At 39.3% G+C, this 24,637-nt stretch overlaps 1 long non-coding RNA gene and 1 other non-coding gene across 4 annotated transcripts in view; both read left to right on the top strand.

Annotated features, from left to right (window-relative positions):
* The first annotated feature begins 956 nt into the window (after nt 1-956).
* Nucleotides 957-24,637, top strand: part of LOC129643477 (uncharacterized) — a 70,304-nt gene continuing 46,623 nt past the window's right edge. For 2 of the 3 annotated variants that reach the window (XR_008710325.1, XR_008710323.1), the window contains exon 1: nt 957-1,086. This is a non-coding gene — a long non-coding RNA (uncharacterized LOC129643477). The remainder of the gene's footprint in view (nt 1,087-24,637) is intronic. The other variant, XR_008710324.1, reaches the window with a different exon arrangement.
* Nucleotides 22,655-22,726, top strand: TRNAF-AAA (transfer RNA phenylalanine (anticodon AAA)). The gene has a single exon. It is a non-coding gene; the product is annotated as a tRNA-Phe (tRNA).

A 24,637-nucleotide genomic window follows, 5' to 3' on the forward strand; every position in this document is an offset into this window, starting at 1 on the left:
GCATGCATACACATGCATACATAGAATTACTTTTTTTTGGTGATGAGAATTTTAAGATTTTTCTCTCATAGCAACTTTTGAGTATACAGTACAATATTGTTAAAACTACTGATCGTGCTTTACATAAGATACATACACAAGCATATTTTCTCTACATTGTTGGCCTTATTATTTTGAACAAATTGTTGATTGTTACATCAATTAAAAATTTAAAAAATTGTGGCTCTTACTTTGCTGTGTGTGTGTGCATGCCTGCTAAGTCGTGTCCAATTCTTCATGACACCATGGACTGTAGACCGCCAGGCTCCTTTGTTCATAGAATTTTCCAGGCAAGAATACTGGAGTTGGGTGCCATTTCCTTCTCCAGTAGATCTGCCTGACCCAGGGATAAAACCCTCATCTCCTGCAGCTTCTGTGTTAGCAGGTGGATTATTTATCTTTGAGCCACCTGGGCTGACCCAAGTGATTTTACTTTCTCTTCACTTGTTACTTTTAATATTCTTCTTTACATTATATAGATCTGAATTTCTGACCCATATTATTCTTCTCCTTAAAGATCCTTTCTTTCCCAGCTTTATTTAGATATAATTTGTAACATTGTGTGAGTTTAAGATGTAGAGTCGGATGATTTGATATACATCTACATAAAGAGAAATGATTACTACAAAAGTTAACATATCTATAACATCCACCACCTCATAGAATTACTTTTTTTTTTTTTTTTTGAGATGAGAACTTTTAAGATTTACCCTCATAGCAACTTTTGAGTATACAGTAAAATATTGTTAAAACTACTGATCATGCTTTACATTAGATCCTCAGAACTTATTCATCTTATAAGTGGAAGTTTGTGCCCTTTTACAGCTTTTATCTCTTTCCTCAACCTTCCCCACTTCGAGTTCCAAGCTGTGGTGTGAGGTAAGCAGAACTGGAGCACTCCCACTGGCAATGGAGCTGCTTTGTATTTAAGGGCTCTCCACCAGGCAGGTGAGAGTCTGTGATGTTCGTCACCACCCCTTGTGTGCGCCAACAAAGTCGGCTGCTTCTGGACCTGCCTCTGGACTTGCCCCTGTTGAGGAAGTGCTGGTAACTAGCTTTGATGTCAGCCCTGCTCCCAGCCTGTGCATGCTTACAAAGCCTCCTGCCTCAGAGCTGCACCCTGCTATGGGCATGCTGACAACTGGGGTCCTAACGCAAACCCACACCCCACCCCATGTGCACTCATAATGGGTCTTCTATGGTGAACTGACCTCCCTCTCTTGCTCAGTTTAAAGATGGCAGCCCGGACCACACTACAGGCCATTTGAGCTGTTAAAACCGTGTCCTCTCCCCAGTTTGTGCGCAGAAGCCTAAGTTTCAGTACCTGGCCGCTGTGCATACTAGCAGGGGGAAAGCTTTCTTAAAGCTTTGGTTCTATAAGGGATCTTATACTAGCTTGTAGCTGATATTCTGTGAGAATCGTTTCCACATGTGGATGTATTTTTGATGTGTTTGCTGAGGAAAGTGAATTCTGTGTCCTACTCTGTCATCTTGATCTCCTCCCCCAATCCTAGAGATTTTTGTACATTAATATTTAATCCTGCAGTTTACTGAATATGTTAAGTAGTTTTATAGTTTTTTGCAGAGTCTTTAGGATATATTTATATATAAAACCTTATCATCAGCAAAAAAAGAGACAATCTTACTTCTTCTGTTCCATTTTTTACTTTATTCCATTTATTAACTTATATATCTGTTTGTTTATTGATTTATTTACCTGCCTATTACTTATTTTTACCACTTATTTTTCCCTCGTTGCTCTAGTTAGGGCTGCCAGTAATGTGGTTAAATAGGACTGGAGAGTGGGCACCCTTGTCTTGTGCCTGATCTTAGGAAAATAGCTTTCAGCTTTTTTACCACTGAGTATGATGTTGGCAATGAGTTTGTTATAAATAATTCTTACTGTATTGAGGTATGTTCCTTCTATATTCAACTTATTGAATTCTATCCTCAACTTATTGAGGATTTTATCATTCCTTCTATACTCAATTTATTGAGAAAGAATAGTGTTAGATTCTTTTTTTCTGCATCCATTAGGATGATATTATATGCATTTTTCATTCTTTTAATGTGTTGTATCACATTGATTTTATGTATTGTGAACATTTGGAAATTCCAGTGATGAATCCCACTTGCTTGTGGTGAATGATTTTTTTAGAGTACTGTTGAACTCAATTTGCTAGTATTCTATTGGTAAATTTTGCATCTATATTCAACAGGGATATTTTGTCTGTAGTTTTCTTTTCTTGTAGTTTCCTTATCTTATTTTGATATCAGGGTAATTAATGTTGGCCGCTTAAAATGAGTTTTGGCTTCTTTAGGGGAAGAGTTTGAGAAGGACTGGTGTTAATTTTTCTTTAAAAACTTGGTAGAATTCACCAGTTAAGATCATCTGGTCTAGGGCTTTTCTTAGGTGGGAGGTTTTTGATTACTGATTCTTACTCATTATTTGATCAGATTTTTCATTTCTTCATGATTCAGTCTTGGTAAATTGTGTATGTCTAGGGATATATCCATTTCTTCTACATTGTTCTGAAAGAACTTCCTTATATGTTTCTTGTAAGTAAGGTCTGCCTGCAATGAATTCCTTCCATATTTGTTTGTGAGAAAATATTTCTCCTTTACTTCTAATGAAAAATTTTGTAGAGTATACAGTTACAGTTTGTTGTTGTTGTCGCTTTTTTCTCTCTCAACAGTTTAAATATTTCACTCAACTTTCTTCTTGCTTGCATGGTTTCTGGGGAGACATTGGATGTAATTCTTATATTATTCCTATATATATAAGATGTTTTATTTCTCTGGCTTTTCTTAGAACTGTATCTTTGACTTTCTGTAGTTTGAAATAATATGCCTAGGAGTAGTTTTTTTTTTTTTTTTTTTTCCTCCTATTTTCTTCTTCTTCTTCATTTATCCTTCTTGCCATTCTGTACTTCCTGGGTCTGCGGTTTGGTGTCTGACATTAGGGGGAAATTCTCAGTCAGTGTTGTTTCAAATATTTCTTCTGTTTCTTTCCTTCTTTTCTTTTTGTTCTTCCCATTATGCATCCTGGAGAAGGAAATGGCAACCCACTGCAGTATTCTTGCCTGGAGAATCCTATGGACAGAGTAGCCTGGCAGGCTACATACAGTCCATAGGGTCTCAAGAGTTGGACACGACTTAGCGACTAAACCACCACCACCATTGTGCATATGAGGGCTTTCCTGATAGCTCAGTTGTTTAAGAATCTGCCTGCAATGAAGGACACCCTGGTTCGACTCCTGGGTTGGGAAGATCCGCTGGAGAAGGGATAGGCTACCCACTCCAGTCCTCTTGGGCTTCCCTTGTGGCTCAGCTGGTAAAGAATCCACCTGCAATGTGGGAGACCTGGGTTTGATCCCTGGTTGGGGAAGATCCCCTGGAAAAAGAAAAGACTACCCACTCCAATATTCTGGCCTGGAGAATTCCATGGACTGTATAGTCCATGGGGTTGCAAAGAGTCAGACATGACCAAGTGACTTTCACACCTTGTGTAGTTGTCTCATAATCATTGTATATTCTGTTCCATTTTTCATTTTTTTTGAAACAAAAACCTCTGTTCTTTTTTCCTTTCAATGATGCTATTGATATATATCTAGTTCAAAGATACTTTCCTCATTGGATCCCAGTCTATTAAAAAGTCTATCAAGGCATTTACATTTCATCTTAAGTAATTTTTTAATTCCTAGAATTTCTTTTTGATTCTCTCTTAAGATGTCCATCTCTCTGTTTTTATTGCCCATCTGTGCATGCATGCTAATTTGTCTGTCAGAACACATAGCATATTAATAATAGTTTTAAACTTTTGGTCTTACATTTCCCACATCCCTGCCATGTATGGTTCTGATACTTGCTCTGTCTACTCAAATTGACATAGATTCAATTTGCGTCTCAATTTGGTGAAACTTTTAATTTTTTTCATGACAGCCAGACGTGATGTACTGGGTAAAAGGAAGCGCTATAAATAGGCCTTTAAAAATGTGGTGGTCAATCTATAGACCTAATATTAAGTTTCAGTCTTTTAGTGCACCTATGCCTGTGGACTGTGAACTTCAGAAGATGCTTTCTGGTTCTTTTTTAACTTCCCTCAGGTGGGACAGGTTGGGTAGAGTGAGTTTGAGTGGAGTGTTTCCCTCTCTCAGTGCAGTGAAGCTCTAATAACATCCTAATAAATAGGCACTGTTTAACTAGCTTCACCCTGAGGGAAGAACCTGTTAGAGCTCCAGGGCATTTAAAAATGGCTCTTTTTCCCCTTTCCCTGCCTGAAGCAGGAGGGTATTTTTATTTTATTTTTCTGATATTTACTGTGGGAACTTGGTCCATTTCCTGGTTGTAAATTTTACAATATTGTATGGGCTATCAATGAGTAGGTTCCCCTGGTGTTTAACCTCTAGCAATTCACCAGCTACATTTAATGTTTTCCTACTTCTGCTTTGCTGGTTCCCATGATGTTTCTGCTTCTGAGTCTCCACTCTTCCCTTACTTTGAGGGTCATGTTATTCATGTGTCTGCTGATTTTTTAGTCTGTTCGGTGTTTTACCTATTGTTCGGATGGAGTGGCAACAGAAGCTCCTTATGTGTGAAACTGAAAATCGTAATTACCTGGATTGTTTTTTCACTTTTATGATACTGTCTTTGGAAACTTGAATGATTTTTAATTTTGACGATGCCCAATTTACCTATTTTGTTTTTCATTGCTTAAGCTTTTGATGTCATATCTAAGAGCCTGCTGGCTGACTCGAAATAATTGTGATTCAGTCTTGTGTTTTCTTCTAATAGTTTTATCTTTTTAGCTCTTACATTTAAGTTTATGATCCATTTTAATTAATTTTTGTACATGCTGTAGCATTGGTAAACAACTTTATACTTTTGTAATAGGCTGCTCCAGAACCATTTTTTTGAACCATGGATATTTTTGTACATCATATTTAGATGCTCACTTGAGATGAACATACTTTCTTAGAAATAGTTTTTATTCTGTTCCCTAAACAGAAATGTTTAAAAAATGGGATGAAAAAATATTCTAAAAAGTTTACCTTAGGTATTACATTAATCATATTATATCATCTGACTCTTTTCAATAGTGGATATGTTCTCCATTTTCTTGAAATAAGCGTCATAAGAACTGAAATTTAGTTTGGGTTTTGTGGCATGCTTTATTTATAAGTTTAGATGTAGGCACAGGCTATCCCTTTGGAATTTGGCATGAATGCACAACTACCAATAATAAATACTTTTTTTTCCTGCTTGTCTGTGCATCTATTTTATCTAGGGCCTTATAAGAGTGTGTGTGTATGGAGAGTCAAGGGCAGGATTTGGGCACTTGTGGATACCATAGCTCATAAAACATGGTTTTTTTCACCTATTTCATTGTTCTGCCCATATGAGAACAATATTTTAATGGAGATAAAGCAGGTGTATATGAAAGGATTCTTACCAAAATAGGAAGCACAATTATAGAAACTCACAATGGGGTAGATTACAATAGGTACTACTTGTATATACAAATAATAGGCTAAGGAAAAGGAAAGAGAAGTGCAAATAAGCTATGATAAGTCCTCCAGAACACTCTGGTTGCTTCTCCATGTTGAGCACAATATAAACTACTATGCAGAGATGTAATGCAGAATTTGAGAAAACAGTCTTTTGAGGAGAAATAGACTTGCTTTTGATTTATGGCACTTCTAACTATTTGAATGATGACAGAGATTTTACTCAATCTCTCCCTCAATTTTCTCTCCAGAAAAACTGAAATAGAAAATATTTGGGAAGACTTTTAATATTTGTTTTATAAATACTGAAGTTTCAGTGTAATAATAAGCAAAATGAATAGTAAAATGCCTGATGCAAAGCTGATATAGTGTGCTCAACTCAGACACTATCTCTTTTGAACACTTTATTTTTTTTTCTAAATGCTTATCAATCACCAGCTGAATTTATGTTATGTATTTTTAATTTACTTGTCTGTCTCCTCCAGCTATAGGAACCATGACAGCAGGAGACTTGCCTATTCTGTTCATTTCCTTGGCCCAAAATTTAGAATCATGCCTGGAACATACTAGGAACACAATAAATATTTGTAGGGTAATGGGTAAATGATAGTTATTAGTAATAGGTAGTGTTATTTTAATTGAAACATTTTGGAATTTAGGATGATGACTGCACATGACCCTATACTTACTCACTCTGCTTTGTTAGCAAAAGTAAACCCTTCTACCTGGCTTACTAAAAATAGCATTTGTTATCTTATTTTAAAAAACCAAGTTATTAAAGTGAGACAAAGCTAGAATTTCATTGACATAGTTCAACATTGTGAAGGTAGGAATAACTCAGTGCAAATAAATATAATTGCTATTGTTGGTAATTATCAAGATGTTATGGGTTGAAATGTACCCCCTACAAGATACATTGCAGTTTTAAATCCCACTATTGGGTCTTAGCAGAGAGTGAATGTTTAATCATGTCCACCAATTTACCATGCAAATTAAGCTGCTCATCATAAACTGAGTGCTATTCAGCTTACCAAACCATAAGATTGGGTGTGCACAGCAGCACTCAGGTATCAAATGGAAGTGGTACATATGAGCTCAGGGTCAGCAGGCCCTGAAGACATAAGTAAGTTAAATAAAAATGTTACTCAAATGCCCATGGTCCTCACTCCTGTTACACTATTTTTCTGGCCCACACCTTTGGTCTCATGGGGAAAACCAGTCAATTAGCTGAGGAAAATAAAGTCTGAGCCTGGTTTACAGATGATTCTGCAGATATGTAGATATCACTCACAAATGGGGAGCCTCACCACTACAGGCCCTTTCCTGGACACCCCTGAAGAGCAGTTCTCCCCATGGGCTAAGTGAACACCCCCAATGTCCTGTGAGAGGCACAGAATCAAGCCACAGGGGACTGATTGTTCTCAAACTTTGCTGTCTAATGGGAATATTGCCCTGCTAGATTTTAGAAGTGCATAGGATCCATGACCCTTGTTTTCATTCTAGTTTTTCTCTTTTAGAATGGGAATATCTATCCTATGACTGTCCTACTATTGTATTTTGGAAGCCGATAAGTTGTCTGGTTTCACAGGTTGATAGATAGAAAAGAATTTTGCTCCAAGATGAATACTTTTTTGAGTCTCATTCATAACTAAGATGATGTTTAAAATAGTAAGTGATTGATATTTAGATGAGATTTTTCACCAGTTGTTGATGCTGAATGGTTAGGACTTTCGGGCATGTTGGGTATTCTGCATGTAGTCATTGTTGTTGCTGTTTAGTCACTCAGTTATGTCTGATTCTTTGCGACCCAGTAGACTGTAGCCCACCAGGCTCCTCTGTACATGATATTTCCCTGGCAAGAATACTGGAGTGGGTTGCCATTTCTTTCTCCAGGGGATCTTCCCAGCCCAGGGATCAAGCCCATGTCTCCTGCATTGGCAGGCAGATTCTTTATTGCTGAGCTATCAGGGAAGCCCATTCTGCATGTAGGCAGGCCTTAAATTTTGGAAGCCAGAGGTGAACTATTAAAAGTTATATTGTGGCCCCTGAAAATGTTTATCTAACCCCCATTTCTTTAGAATGTGGTGCTGTTTGAAAATAGGATCATTGCAGATAAAAATTATTGAATTAAGATGAGGTTGTACCAGAGTAGTGTGGACCCTTAATCTAATATGATGAGTGGCCTTAGAAGAGGGCAGACCCAGGAGGAGGGAATGCTAAGTGAATATGGAGGCAGAGATAGAACTTAGGCTGCCACGAGCCAGAAAACACCTGAGGCTATCAGAGGTTGGAATAGGCAAGGAAAGATTCCGCTCTAGAGACTCCAAGAAAGCGTGGCCCAGTCAACACCTTGATTTTGGACTTCTGGCCTCTAGAACTTTGGGAGAATAAATATCTGTTGTCTTAAGCCTACCAGTCTGTGCTGCTCTGTTATGACAGTGCTAGGAAACTGATACACATGCTTTATATAAAAATAGCACTTTTTATTTTTTGAAGTATTTAATTCTGTATTTATCTAAAGGAAAGTGAGTTCACTCAGTTGTGTCCGACTTTTTGTGACCCCATGGACTGTAGCCTACCAGGTTCCTCTGTCCATGGGATTTTCCAGGCAATAGTACTGAGTGGATTGCCATTTCCTTCTCCAGGGGATCTTCCCTACCCAGGGATTGAACACAGGTTTCCCATATTGTAGACAGATGCCTTACCATCTAAGCCACCAGGGAAGTCCTGATTCCCATAAAAGCATTCTAAGGAATTACTATCATCATACAGAAGATAAAAATTATTCAGTCCAAAGAAACCTAACAGTCCTTCTGAGAGCTAAAACGTAATTTTCTGCCTTTAATTTCTAAATGGTATTTTAAAATAATAAGTTAACAAACATTCTCAGAAATTGGAATCATGCAAACATGATGCAAAAATTCATATGTATACTAGTTCCCCAGGTAGGTATGATTGGTTAGAGATGGTATAAAAAGACAAGAGCAAAGTTAATAGGTTAAAAAAAAAAGTTAAGCAATATCTCTACCATAATTTCAGCCTTCATATTAAGAAATATAATGGGTGGTTTCACTACTATGTCTATAGTAATTGAGTATAAATGTGTTTTTCATTAGGGATGTACTTTGTTATCCCCAAATTCAGCATATAAGAAGTAGATTATTATAATTTTCACCAGTATCTCCCTAAAAATTTCTCTTTGCTGATCTTGAAGATACTGATCTTTTGGTTCTCAATCTTAGTGGCATATCCTCAGGTCTATAAATTCATGGAAAATGTGTGGAGGAAGTTGAAGATATAAAGAAATAAAGGAGATGGAGGACTTTACAGATTCTTTTGTGGTGTGAAACTTGGCTCTTGAATACAAAACATTGTTTTAAATCCAAACATGCCAAAGCACTTAAGAAAACCTAAACTTAGAAACTTACCTGTTATTATCTACATAAAAAATGTGGGAAGAAAAATAAGGAATCAAGAGGTTAAGTGTTTTATCTGAATTACAAAAATCCAGAACAGAGCAGTAAGTAGGTGTAAAAATTCATATTCTGAAACTTATAGTTACAGCTAGAAATCACTGGACCTTTCTACCAATGATAAATTTTCCTCTCAAGGAGCAGTGGAGCAGACAACTTTTTTTTGTTGACAAGATCTGGAAGGGTCTGGGATTTTACCCTGTTTACAAGCTAAATAATTATCCTATTATTGTTTTATATGGCCTTGCAGAAAACATAGGAGTCTTTGATGGAAGACAGAGGACTTACTATTCAAAGAGGAGCAGCCAGAAATTCACATTGATTTGTGTTGGTTCTCATGCTCCCCTAACCCATGCTTTTGTTCAATTGTTTAGTCGTGCCAAGTCTTTGCAGCCCCATGAACTGTATAATCTGCTATGTTCCTCTGTCCATAGAATTTTCCAGGCAAGAATAATGGAGCTGGTTTCCTCTTCCTACTCTAGGGGTGGAGAAGGAAATGACAACCCACTCCAGTATACTTTCCTGGGGAATCCCATGGACAGAGGAGCCTGGCAGGCTACAGTCCTATGGGGTCATTAGAGTTGGGCACAACTTAGCAACTAAACCACCACCACCATTCTAGGGGATCTTCCTGACCCAGGGATTGACCCTCGGTTTCGTGCATTTGCAGGTGGATATTTTTTAACCACTGAGCCACCTGAAAAGACCCTCCCTTAACCTATAGTAAGATATAAAGGGTCTTTTGTAGATACCTGCACACCCCTGTGGGCTGTATTTCCTGAGGTAACCCCCAAACTGGGAGGGCTTACTGCTTTTATAGGGATTAGAAGGAAACCTGCTCTTTGGGAAGGGTTGTTTCCTCCTCAAAGTTGCTTTCTGAGAACTGAACCAAGTAAAGGGCAATCAGAGGCTATATTCTTGGCATACCCAGGAGGAATATGCAAGTGCTTCAAAGCCCAAAGCAGGTCATCCTTTCTAGGAATCTATCCCCTGCCCTGCATGTTCTCAGCAAAACTCACATTTTCAATATGCCACTCTGTCAAACACTCTGGTTAATTTTACCCAGCAGACTGGTGTAAAATCAATTCTGTTTTTACTGATATGATATTTTGGTTATAATCAACAGGACTCCAAGCACCACGTCAAACTCAGTACTGACTGACTTCAATTTTGCTCAGTAGGACCCAGAATCAGCCATCTGTAAATATGTCTAAGGAAAGAACAGTTAATTTTACTTTAGCCAACCAGGCTATATCTTAGGCCAGGATACTATCTGTTGTGATGTAGGCAAGGCAGGTTAGACAGACCTACTGATTTTTGGTGTTGCTATAGTTAATGTTTATATTCCCCCAAATTCATACATTATAACCTATCCCCAGGATAATTGGTATTTGGAGATGGAGCATTTGGGCAAGAATTGGGTCAAGAGGGTGGAGTTCTCATGGTTGAATTAATGCACTTAATAAAAATGTCTCCAAAGAGTTCTCTTACTCCCTCCACAATGTGAGAATATAGAGAGAAGAAGGCCACCTATGAAAAAAGAAGCAGGCCTTCACCATACACCAATTCTGCCAGCATTCTGATCTTAGACTTCCCAGTTTCCAGTCTATGAGTATTCATGTGCGTCACTTAAGCTACCCAGTCTATGGCATTTTTGTTATAGCAGTTCAAAGGACTATATAGGTATCACTGCCAATAAAATTACAGGACTAATAGATGTGCCAAAAATCAACCTCCATACCTAATGAAAAGATATTTTATGGGGACATTTTGCATGTATATAAATATATAACCAGGGTGGGCATGGGTCACTAGAGTTCATATTGTATTTCATCATTATATTGCTTTGGTTAAGCCGTATGGTCAATGTCATGGTGTATTTTCACCTTCAATTATCATACATGGCACAACATGAGGCTACTTAGACATAGAAAACACCCTCTTCTAACAACACAAGAGACAGTTTTACACATGGACATCACCAGATGGTCAATACCAAAATCAGATTGTTTGCATTATTTGTAGTTGAAGATGGACAACCTCTATACAGTCAGCAAAAACAAATCCAAGAGATGACTGTGTCTCAGATCATGAACTCATTCTTGCCAAATTCAGACTTAAATTGAAGAAAGTAGGGAAACCCACTAGGCCATTCAGGTATGCCCTAAATCATATCCCTTATGATCATACAGTGGGAGTGACAAATAGATTAAAAGGTTTATATCTGATAAACAGAGTGCCTGAAGAACTATGGATGGTGGTTCTTAACATTGTACAGGAGGCATTGATTAAAAGCATCCCCAAGAAAAAGAAATGTAAAAAGGCAAAATGGTTGTCTGAGGAGCCTTACAAATAGCTGAGAAAAGAAGTGAAAGACAAAAGAGAAAAAGAAAGACATACCCATCTGAATGCAGAGTTCCAAAGAATAGCAACAAGAGATAAGAAGCCTTATTAAGTGAACAATGCAAAGAAATAGAGGAAAACAATAGAATGGGAAAGACTAGAGATCTCTTAAAGAGAAATAGAGATATCAAAGGAACATTTCACACAAAGATGGGCGCAATAAAGGACAGAAACAATAAAGACCTAACAGAAGCAGAAGATATTAAGAAGAGGTGGCAATAATATTCAGAAGAACTATACAAAAAAGATCTTCATGACATGAATAACATGACGGTGTGATCACTCATCTAGAGCCAGACATCCTGGGGTGTGAAATCAAGTGGGCGTTAAGAAGCATCACTATGAACAAAACTAGTAGAGATGATGAAATTCCAGCTTAGCTATTTCAAATCCTAAAAGATGATGCTCTGAATGTGCTTCACTCAATATGCCAGTAAATTTGGAAAACTCAGAAGTGGCCACAGGACTGGAAAAGGTCAGTTTTCATTCCAATCTCAAATAAGGGCAATGCCAAAGAATGTTTAAACTGTTGCATAATTGCATTCATTTCCCATGCTAGCAAGGTCATGCTCATTAGCAAGGTCATGCTCAAAATCCTGCAAGGAAGGCTTCAACAAAACATACACAAAGAATGTCCAGATGTTCATGCTGGATTTGAAAAAGGCAGAGGAACCAGAGACCAAATTGTCAATATCTGTTGGATCATAGAAAAGGCAAGAGAATTCCAGAAAAACATCTACTTCTGCTTCACTAGCTATGCTAAAGCCTTTGACTATGTGTATCACAACACCAGTGGAAAATTCTTCAAGAGATGGGGATACCAGACCACCTTACTGCCTCCTGTGAAACTGTATGCAGGTCAAGAAGCAACAGTTAGAACCAGACATGGAACAATGGATTTTTTCAAAATGGGAAAAGAGTATATAAAGGCCATATGTTGTCATCCTGCTTATTTAGCTTATATGCAGAGTATATCATGCGAAATGTCAGGCTGGATGAAGCACAAGCTGGAATCAAGATGGCCGGGAGAAATATCAATAACTTTAGATATGCTGCTGACACCACAGTTATGGCAGAAAGGGAACAGGAACTAAAGAGCCTCTGGATGAAGGTGAAAGAGGAGAGTGAAAAGCTTGACTTAAAACTCAACATCCAAGAAACTAAGATCATGGCATCTGATCCCATCACTTCATGCCAAATAGATGGGAAGATAATAGAAACAGTGAGAAACTTCATTTTCTTGGGCTCTGAAATCACTGAAGATGGTGACTGCAGCCATGAAATTAAAAGATGCTTGCTCCTTGGAAGAAAAGGTATGACAAACCTAGACAGCGTATTAAAAAGCAGAGACATACTTTATCGACAAAGGTCCATCTAGTCAAAGCTAAGGTTTTTCCAGTACTCATGTGTGGATGTGAGAGTTGGACCATAAAGAAGACTGGATGCCAAAGAATTGATGCTTTTTAACTGTAGTGTTAGAGAAGACTCCTGAGTGTCCCTTGAACTGCAAGAAGATCAAACCAGTTAATCCTGAGGTAAATCAACCCTGAATAGTTATTGGAAGGACTGATGCTGAAGGTCCAATACTTTGGGCACCTTATATGAAGAGCTGACTCATTGATGAAGACCCTCATGCTGGGAAAGATTAAAGGCTGGAGGAGAAGAGAATGACAAAGGGTTAGATTTTTGGATAGCATCACTCAATGGACCTTAGTTTGAGCAAACTTTGGGAGATAGTGAAGAACAAGGACGCCTGGCTTGCTGCATTCCATGGGGTCGCAAAGAGCTGGACATGACTGATCAACTGCACAACGATTCAGACATCAGAAGTATATGAATTTATGTCATTCATGCAGAAACAAAGTGGTGTTAGCTGAACACATCAACTTTGTGAGTTACCATTAATAGCCTCAACCAAAGCAGAATAATTCAGGACTGGTTATGTCCACATGAATTTTTCTATAATGTGTGGAGAGAAATGACAAACCCTCAGACTGCCAACCTCAGCTACCACTAGAGTCAGATAGATCCAGGGGACAGATAGAACATTAGTTTCCCTTTTACACTTCCAACATTTCCTAGGCCTGCTGCTGCTGCTGCTGCTGCTGCTGCTAAGTCGCTTCAGTCGTGTCCGACTCTGTGTGACCCCATAGACGGCAGCCCACCAGAGTCTGCCGTCCCTGGGATTCTCCAGGCAAGAACACTGGAGTGGGTTGCCATTGCCTTCTCCATTGTGTGAAAGTGAAAATTGAAAGTGAAGTTGCTCAGTTGAGTCGGACTCGTAGCGACCCCATGGACTGCAGCCTACCAGGCTCCTCCATCCATGGGATTTTCTAGGCAAGAATACTGGAGTGGCTTGCCATTGCCTTCTCCTAGGCCTAAGATGTTCATTTTCCAGACACTGGAATTTTTTGAGCGAACTCTGGGAGATGGTGAGGGACAGGGAAGCCTGGTGTGCTGCAGTCCATGGGGTCGCATAATGTCGCACACAACTTGGCAATTGAAAACAACCACCATCACAAATTTCCATGTCCCAGTTAATCAGCTATAAATTCTCCTTTTTCTCCTAACCTGCACTTTACTTGCACTCAGACTGATTATCCAGAAAGGTTATAGGGGAATATGAAATTTTCACAATACGTCTCTATAATCCCATTCTGTATTAATCATTAATAGCTAGCAGTCAAAGGGGAAATAGGATGGAATAGGCTGCATATCAATAACCTTAGATATGCAGGGGGCAGGAGGAGAAGGGGGTGGCAGAGGATGACATGATTGGATGGCATTGCTGACTCCATGGACATGAGTTGAAACAAACTCCAGGAGACAGTGAAGGACAGGGAAACATGGCGTGCCACAGTTCATGAGGTTGCTAAAAGTCAGACATGACTTAATGACTGAACAACAACATGTCTTTTACAGGTATTCTGCCTTGTCCAACAGAAGTATCTCTGACTTCTGTCCAGATCTGGGTAGTATCAAATTAGTGTCCTCCAATGAGACCTAGAGCCAGACATCCTATAATGTGAAGTCAAGTGGGCCTTAGAAAGCATCACTACGAACAAAGCTAGTGGAGATGATGGAATTCCAGTTGAGCTATTTCAAATCCTGAAAGATGATGCTGTGAAAGTGCTGCACTCAATATGCCAGCAAATTTGGAAAACTCAGCAGTAGCCACAGCACTGGAAAAGGTCAGTTTTCATTCCAATCCCGAAGAAAGGCAATGCAAAAGAATGCTCAAACTACCGCACAATTGCACTCATCTCACATGCTAGTAAAGTAATGCTCAAAATACTCCAAGCCAGGCTTCAGCAATACATGAACCGGGAACTTCCTGATGTTCAAGCTGGTTTTAGAAAAGGCAGAGGAACCAGAGATCAAATTGCCAACATCTGCTGGATCATGGAAAAGAGAGTTCCAGAAAAACATCTTTTTCTGCTTTATTGACTATGCCAAAGCCTTTGACTATGTGGATCACAATAAACTGTGGAAAATTCTGAAAGAGACGGGAATACCAGACCACCTGACCTGCCTCTTGAGAAATCTGTATGCAGTTCAGGAAGCAACAGTTAGAACTGGACATGGAACAAAAGACTGGTTCCAAATAGGAAAAGGAGTATGTCAAGGCTGTATATTGTCACCCTGCTTATTTAACTTATATGCAGAGTACATCATGAGAAACGCTGGACTGAAAGAAACACAAGCTGGAATCAAGATTGCCGGGAAAAATATCAATACCCTTAGATATACAGATGACACCACCCTTAAAGCAGAAAGTGGAGAGGAACTCAAAAGCCTCTTGATGAAAGTGAAAGATGAGAGTGAAAAAGTTGGCTTAAAGCTCAACATTCAGAAAACGAAGATCGTGGCATCCAGTCCCATCACTTCATGGCAAATAGATGGGGAAACGGTGGAAACAGTGTCAGACTTTATTTTTCTGGGCTTCAAAATCACTGTAGATGGTGACTGCAGCCATGAAATTAAAAGACGCTTACTCCTTGGAAGGAAAGTTATGTCCCACCTAGATAGCATATTCAAAAGCAGAGACATTACTTTGCCAACAAAGGTCCGTCTAGTCAAGGCTATGGTTTTTCCTGTGGTCATGTATGGATGTGAGAGTTGGACTGCATATGAAGAAGGCTGAGCACTGATGAATTGATGCTTTTGAACTGTAGTGTTGGAGAAGACTCTTGAGAGTCCCTTGGACTGCAAGGAGATCCAACCAGTCCATTCTGAAGGAGATCAGCCCTGGGATTTCTTTGGAAGGAATGATGCTAAAGCTGAAACTCCGGTACTTTGGCCACCTCATGTGAAGAGTTGACTCATTGGAAAAGACTCTGATACTGGGAGGGATTGGGGGCAAGAGGAGAACGGGACGATGGAGGATGAGATGACTGGATGGCATCACTGACTCGATGGACATGAGTCTGAGTGAACTCCGGGGGTTGGTGATGGACAGGGAGGCCTGGCGTGCTGCGATTCATGGGGTCACGAAGAGTCGGACACGACCGAGTGACTGAATTGAATTGAACTGAATGAGTCCTAGTGTACTCTTCAGTATACCATAGTAGAAGTTAGCAGCAGCTTAGTCACTAAGTCATGTCTGACTCTTGTTACCTCACAGACTATAGCCTGCCAGGCACCTCTGTCCATGGGATTCTCCAGGCAAGAATAATGGAGTGGTTTGCCAATTCCTTCTCTAGGAGATCTTCCCAACCCAAGAATTGAAACCAGGTCTCTGTTTTGCAGGCAGATTCATATGCATTTCAGGCAGATTCAATGTACCATGAATTAATTTAAATATCAGAGATTATAAATTATTTTTGTACAATAATCATAAAAAATGTTTATGATTTTTGAAGCTTAGTCAGTTCAGTCTCAGTCATGTCTGACTCTTGCAGCCTTATGGACTGCAGCACGCCAGGCTTCCCTGTCCACCACCAAAACATGGAGTTTGCTAAAGCTTATGTACATTGAGTCAGTGATGCCACCCAGCTATCTCATCCTCTGTTGTCCCCTTCTCCTCCTGCCTTTAATCTTTCCCAGCATCATGGTCTTTTCCACTGAGTCAGTTCTTCACATCACATGGCCAAAATATTGGAGCTTCAGCTTCAGTATCAGTCCTTCCAATGAACATTCAAGACTGATTTCCTTTAGCATGGACTAGTTTGATCTGTTTGCAGGGCAAGTGACTGTCAAGATTCTTCCCCAACACCAAGTTCAAAAGCATCAATTCTTCAGTGCTCAGCTATCTTTATGGTCCAACTCTCAAATCCACACATGACTACCTATGCTATGGAAAAAACATAGCTTTGACTAGACAGACCTTTGTCAGTAAAATAATGTCTCTGCTTTTTAATAAACTGTCTGGGTTAGTCATAGCTTTTCTTCCAAGAAGTAAGCGTCTTTTAATTTCATGGCTGCAGTCACCATCTGCGGTGATTTTGGAGCTCAGGAAAATAAAATCTCTCACTGTTTCCATTGTTTCCCCATGAATTTGCCATGAAGTGATGGGACCAGATGCCATGATCTTCATTTTTGAATGCTGAGTTTTAAGCCAGATTTTTCACTTTTATCTCTCTTTTTCATCAAGAGGCTCTTTACTTCCTCTTCACTTTCTGCCATAGGGTGGTGTCATCTGCATATATGAGGTTATTGATATTTCTCCTGGCAATCTTGATTCCACCTTGTGTTTCAACCAGCCCAGCATTTTGCATGATGTACTCTGGATATAAGTTAAATAAGCTGGGTGATGATATAGAGCCCTGACATAATCCTTTCCCAGTTTTGAACCAGTCCATTGTTCCATGTCCAGTTCTAACTGTTGCCTCTTAACCTGCATATAGATTTTTCACGAGGCAGGTAAGGTGGTCTCATATTCCTTTCTCTTTAAGAATTTTCCACAGTTGTTGTGATCCACATATCAAAGGCTTTGGCCATATTCAATAAAGCAGAAGTAGATGTTTTCTTGGAATTCTCTTTCTTTTTCTGTGATCCAGTGGATGTTGGCAATTTGATCTCTGGTTCCGCTGCCTTATCTAAATCAAACTTGAGTATCTGGAAGTTCATGGATCATGTGAACTGTTGAAGCTTCACTTGGAGACTTTTCAGCATTACTTTGCTAGCATATGAGATGAGTACAATTGAAAGGTTGTTTGAAGATTCTTTGGCATTGATTTTCTTTGGGGTTGGCATGAAAACTGCCCTTTTCCAGTCCTGTGGCCACTGTTGAGTTTTCCAAATTTGCTAGCATACTGAATGTAGCAGAAATAGATGTTTTTCTGGAACTTGCTTGCTTTTTCCATGATCCAGTGGATGTTGGCAATTTGATCTCTGGTTTCTCTGCCTTTTCTAAAACCAGCTTGAACATCTGGAAGTTCACAATTCACTTATTGCTGAATTTTGAGCATCACTTTACTAGCGTGTGAGATGAGTGCAATTGTGTGATAGTTTGAGCATTCTTTGGTATTGCCTTTCTTTGGGATTGGAATGAAAACTGACCTTTTCCAGTCCTGTGTCCACTGCTGAGTTTTCCAAATTTGCTGGCATATTGAGTGCAGCACTTTCACAGCATCATCTTTCAGGATTTGAAATAGCTCAACTGGAATTCCATCATCTCCACTAGCTTTGTTTGTAATGATGCTTCCTAAGGCCCACTTGACTTCACATTCCAGGATATCTGGCTCTAGGTGAGTGATCACAGCATCGTGATTATCTGGGTTGTGAAGATCCTTTTTGTACAGTTTTTCTCTGTATTCTTGCCACCTCTTCTTAATATCTTTTGCTTCTTTTAGGTCCCTACCATTTCTATGCTTTATTGAGCCCATCTTTGCACAAAATGTTCCCTTGGTATCTCTAATTTTCTTGAAGAGATCTCTAGTCTTTCCCATTCTATTGTTTTCCTCTATTTCTTTGCATTGATCAATGAAAAAGGCTTTCTTATCTCTCCTTCCTCTTCTTTGGAACTCTGCATTCAGATGCTTATATCTTTCCTTTTCTCCTTTGTGTTTCACTTCCCTTCTTTTCACAGCTATTTATAAGGCCTCCTCAGACAGCCATTTAGGTTTTTTGCATTTCTTTTTCTTGGGGATGGTCTTGATTCCTGTATCCTGTACAATGTCATGATCTCCATCCATAGTTCATCAAGCACTCTGTATAACAGATCTAGTCCCTTAAATCTATTTCTCACTTCCACTTTATAGTCATAAGAGATTCGATTTAGGTCATACTCAGATGGTCTAGTGGTTTTCTCCTCTTTCTTCAATTCAATTCTGAATTTGGCAATAAGAAGTTCATGATCAGAGCCACAGTCAGATCCCAGTCTTGTTTTTGCTGACTGTATATAACTTTCCCATCTTTGGCTGCAAAAAATTAATCAGTCTGATTTTGGTGTTGACCATCTGGTGATGTCCATGTGTAGAGTCTTCTCTTGTGTTGTTGGAAGAGGGTGTTTGCTATGACCAGTGGTTGCTTTTGGCAGAACTCTATTAGCCTTTGCCCTGCTTCATTCTGTATTCCAAGGCCAAATTTGCCTGTTACTCCAGGTGTTTCTTGACTTCCTACTTTTGCATTCCAGTCCCCTATAATGAAAAGGACATCTTTTTGGGGTGTTAGTTTTAAAAGGTCTTGTAGGACTTGATAGAACTGTTCAACTTCAGCTTCTTCAGGGTCACTGGTCGGGGCATAGATTGGATTACCATGATATTGAATAGTTTGCCTTGGAGATGAACAGAGATCATTCTGTCATTTTTGAGATTGACTATGCCAAAGCCTTTGACTGTGTGGATCACAATAAACTGTGCAAAATTCTGAGAGAGATGGGAATACCAGACCACCTGACCTGCCTCGTGAGAAATCTGTATGCAGGTCAGGAAGCAACAGTTAGAACTGGACATGGAACAACAGACTGGTTCCAAATAGGAAAAGGAGTACATCAAGGCTGCATACTGTTACCCTGCTTATTTAACTTATATGCAGAGTACATCATGAGAAATGCTGGACTGAAAGAAACACAAGCTGGAATCAAGACTTCGGGAGAAATATAAATAACCTCAGATATGCAGATGACACCAGCCTTATGGCAGAAAGTGAAGAAGAACTAAAGAGTCTCTTGATGAAAGTGAAAGTGGAGAGTGAAAAAGTTGGCTTAAAGCTCAACATTCAGAAAATGAAGATCATGGCATCTGGTCCTATCTCTTCATGGCATATAGATGGGGAAACAGTGGAAATAGTGGCTGACTTTATTTTTCTGGGCTCCAAAATCACTACAGATGGTGACTGCAGCCATGAAATTAAAAGACGCTTACTCCTTGGAAGGAAAGTTATGAACAACCTAGACAACATGTTAAAAAGCAGAGACATTACTTTGCCAACAAAGGTCCATCTAGTCAAGGCTATGGTTTTTCCACTGGTCATGTATGGATGTGAGAGTTGGACTGTGAAGAAAGCTGAGTCCCAAAAAATTGATGCTTTTGAATGTGGTGTTGGAGAAGACTCTTGAGAGTCCCTTGGACTGCAAGGAGATCCAACCAGTCCATTCTGAAGGAGATCAGCCCTAGGTGTTCTTTGGAAGGAATGATGCTAAAGCTGAAACTCCAGTACTTTGGCCACCTCATGCGAAGTGTTGACTCATTGGAAAAGACTCTGATGCTGGGAGGGATTGGGGGCAGGAGGAGAAGGGGACGACAGAGGATGAGGTGGCTGGATGGCATCACTGACTCGATGGACGTGAGTCTGAGTGAACTCCGGGGGTTGGTGATGGACAGGGAGGCCTGGTGTGCTGCGATCCATGGGGTTGCAAAGAGTCGGACATGACTGAGTGACTGAACTGAACTGAATTGAAAGCCATTTAAAATTGATCGACTTCAATTCATCTATCAACTCCCACATAACTTCAGTTCATATTGACCTGTCTTAATTTTCCAAAATCTAAATTGGTTGCATCATGAGTGTTGACACTAGATTACATTCAGTTCAGCACTATGTGTCATTTCATGCTGCTGGCTTATATTGCTGATAGAAGGAAAGGAAGAAATGGAGGTAAAAATTTCTTATGAAGAAAGATAAGTAGATAATGTTGATGCTGACAATGATTTCTTTAACCTATGACACTTTTCTGGTAGGTCAGTTGTAAAGAATCTTCCTGCAATGTAGGAGACCCAGTTTGGATACCTGTGTTGGGAAGATCCCCTGCAGGAATGTATGAGAACCCACTCTAGTATTCTTGCCTGGAGAATTCCATGGACAGAGGAGCCTGGTGGGGGCAGTGCAGAGGGTCACACAGAGTTGGACACAACTGAGTGACTTAGCAGCAGCAGAGGGATTCTGAACAACAACTGAGAGACCCAGTACACAGTAGATATTGAATAAACATATGTGTCTTGTGAATAACTAATTAATTCATAAATAAACAGAGAGATTACAGTAATATAATTGCCTAAATTCCCAAATTTTATTTAACTTATCCTTGTGGCACAGGTTAAAATACATTGTATGTTCTTTTTCTCTCTGATTACTGTGAAAAGAGGTGAGTGATTTGCCACTGATGGTTAAATATTGATTTTTATCTTAAAAAAAAAAAACAAGCATTGATATCATATTGAATTTGTGATTTTTAAAGTAGTTAAACCTATTATTATACTCTATGAAACAACCCCAAATCACCCTACTGTACATCTAAAACTAATACAATATTGCAAATCAACTGTACTTAACTTTAAAAAACATATTATGTCACTTGTAATCAGACATAAGAACAAGTAAATATTGACTTAATTTCTCTTAAAAGAATCCACTTGTGATTTTTTGTTTGTTTTTCCATACAATTAAACAGAGAAAAATTATAAATTCAATTTATATTTGACAGTTTATTTATTCCATGGTTACTGTTAGAATTAGGAAAGCCATTTTTATAAGTTCAATGACACTGTTAGTAAGCTGTGATTACAATCAGGTCTCATTTTGAAAACTCTGTTTCTATGGAAACATTGAGTATCATTATTTATTACAGTCTGATTCTAGTAAAGAAAATTAACCACACATCTGCTGAAAATTGTTTTTGGGAAGAAATTTTGATTTTCATTAGTAGTTATCAGTAGACAAAATCACTAGAGAAGATTCTGGTTTGGAATTATGATTTGGTATATGTGCTGCTGAAGCAAGCACTGGGATTATGATTTGGGATTGCACAGAGAAGTTCGGTTGAACCTGACAAGTCTTAAGAAAGTGCCCAATGTATTCGAGAGTCTTAGGCAATTTTCTTTCCTGTAAAAACAATGTTCTTTGCTATTCTTTACTCAAGAAGAGATAATTGATTTCAGTATCTATTTCTCTAGAAAGGTTAAGAGAGAAATTCTCCAGGAGGAAAATCTTCCAGTTCCTTGATAGATGTTTTCTTTTTCGTGCTATCTCCTTACTGTCTACACAAAGCTGCAAATATTGTGGTGGTGGTTTAGTTGCTAAGTCATGTCCAACTCTTGCGACCCCATGGACTGGGAACCTACCAGGCTCCTCTGTCCATGGATTCTCCAGGCAAGAATACTGGAGTGGGTTGCCATTTCCTTCTCCAGGGGATCTTTTTGACCCAGGAATCGAACCCAGGTTTCCTTTTGCAGGCAGATTCTTTACCGACTGAGCTACAAGGGCAGCCCTGAGCTACGAGGGAAGCAAATATTGAAGTGGACTTAAATCCCCACTGAGGGCCAACAGTCTGACCATTTACCAGCAGATTTATTAGAGTTGTGGAGACATTTTAGCCTGGCAAATTCTGGGCTTCCTATAAGTACCACATATTTCTTGGACATTTTCATGAATTGATACTGTGACTGAACCTCTTGGCCATAATTTCAGTGTCCAGTCTCCTCTTCACACTTAAAGATAAGATACTGCTTTCATGAGGAGTGATGTAACCAAATGAAAGTATATTTCTAGGTCTCTGTTTGAGACAGGGGTAGGCATGTGACTAATGCTTTGGCTCAGTCAGTGCTTTTTACATGATAAAAAGTGATGCAGTGGGGCTTCCAGCAAAGCCCCCAAATTTAGGTTGCTTCAACCAGCAATTTCCTTTCTGTCTGTACTCATTTCATCTTCCTCTACTTGCAGTGAGAATATGATGGGACAGGGTGGAACGTCATCCACTGCAAATATGAGGAAACTGCACAGAAAGGCACATATGCTATAGGTGGGGAGACAAAGAAGGAGGAGGATTTGGGGACACTCTTGACATTGCAGACTTCCCTGGTGGCTCAGACGGTAAAGTGTCTGTCTAAAATGCAGAAGACCCGGGTTCAATCCCTGGGTAGGGAAGATCCCCTGGAGAAGGAAATGGCAACCCACTCCAGTATTCTTGCCTGGAAAATCCCACGGATGGAGGAGCCTGGTAGGCTACAGTTCAGGGGTCGCAAAGAGTCAGACATGACTGAGCGACTTCACTCACTCACTCACTTGACATTGCAGAACCTCTGTACCACCCCTAATCTACTATATCCTGTCTTCATTTTACATGGGGGAAAAATGAACATCAGTGTTTTAATCAACTGTGATTTTAGGTCTCTCTTAGCAGCACATAAACATATTTTTCACTGACTTTCATTACATAAAATAAAATGTAGATTATACATTCCCTTTTGTTACTCCGTACTGTTTTGCTTTCTGAAGTTTCTTCAGACTGTATTGTCACATGGCACATAGCTTGGTATAGTCTTCATTTGCTCAGTACTGTTTTTACTGAATATCAGAAGAGTAATATCTCTATTCTTTTTCATGATATTTACCAGAAATAAAATACATGTCATTAGAGAAGAGTTATACCTAGAGAATCCCCATGTACATAGGAGCCTGGAAGCCTGCAGTTCATGGGGTCACAAAGAGTTGGACACAACTGAGCAACTAAACACAGCACACAGCACAGAGAAGGGGAAGGGAGACAGGGAGAGAGGAGAGGAATATTGAGAGAATAGGCCATGAAACAGTTGTTACTAAAAATTCAACCTGGGGGAGAAAGTTATCAGTTAGGAGGCCATGATTTTGTTTGGAGTTGTACCAAGTTACTTCCTTATTTTCCAGCTTTATAAAGTGAGTTGAAATAGGTTATCTGAGACAAATTTAGATCAAGAAGCAAAGTTTTATAATTTATTATCCTAGATAATATACTGTTTAGGTTTCACATCTAGATGTTTAGCTAAGGTGATAACAAACTGTTTATTCCAGATAATGTCCATAATATATCAATCGGTTGGTGACAGCCCACATTTCCACTTCCAAGAAATGGAAAATTTAAAGCTTTTCAAAGGGCATTTTTATTGTTGTTGTTTGCTTTTAAGTGAGATAAGGTACTTCTTTCCAGCAGGCAAATAAAATTTCCAGTAGCTAGAAAGATACTTCTGACAGAAATTCCTCAAAATATTAAAAGGTCTTCCACAAGAAAATGTATACATATTACCTCCTTCTCTTTTCTTTCCAATATTTTCACTTAATATTTATAGAAAAGTTTCAATAGACACATCCTATATTAACTATCAGTAGTAATACATTTCTTATTAGTGGGTCACATTGTCATCTAAAATAAAAATCGCTTTTCTGCTCTCCCACTGCTTAACAACTAGGTGTAGCCAGTGGTTTAAATTCCTCCAGTAAAAATAAGCAGACACGTAAAGTGGCATGTTTCCTAGATAGAGAGGAAAAACTCTTTCTCCTTTCTTAATATAATGACACATCGAACCAAGAAGAGGTGGAAGACACAGGCTAAAGATGGCAGAATAGAGATGAGACTTGGTAGAGGGCCTGAAGCACAGAGCCCCACCCCACCCACCCATCAGCAGAGAACAGACCTCTGGATGTCTTTTAATGTGAGATTCTTTATTCTCTCTTTGCTTCCTTCCTTCCTTTCAAACCTAATCCTAATTGATACGGTACCTATATGCTATAGCACCTATATCCTATATCCTACCCATATCTGAGCAGCTTCCTGGGCAGCTCAAGAGGTAAAGAATCTGCCTGCAATGTGGGAGACCTAGGTTCAATCCCTGGGTGGGGAAGATCCCCAGGAGAATGGCATGGCAACCCACTCCCGTACTTTTGCCTAGAAAATTCCATGAACAGAGGAGCCTAGTGGGCTACAGTGCATACAGATGCAAAGAATCGACCTGTATCTAGTATCTGCATCTATGGAGCACAGAATATACAATGCATATTTCCTGGTTATCTAAGGCAGACTTT

This window comes from Bubalus kerabau, chromosome 2 (assembly GCF_029407905.1).
Source record: "Bubalus kerabau isolate K-KA32 ecotype Philippines breed swamp buffalo chromosome 2, PCC_UOA_SB_1v2, whole genome shotgun sequence".
Classification (NCBI taxonomy): Eukaryota; Metazoa; Chordata; class Mammalia; order Artiodactyla; family Bovidae; genus Bubalus; species Bubalus kerabau.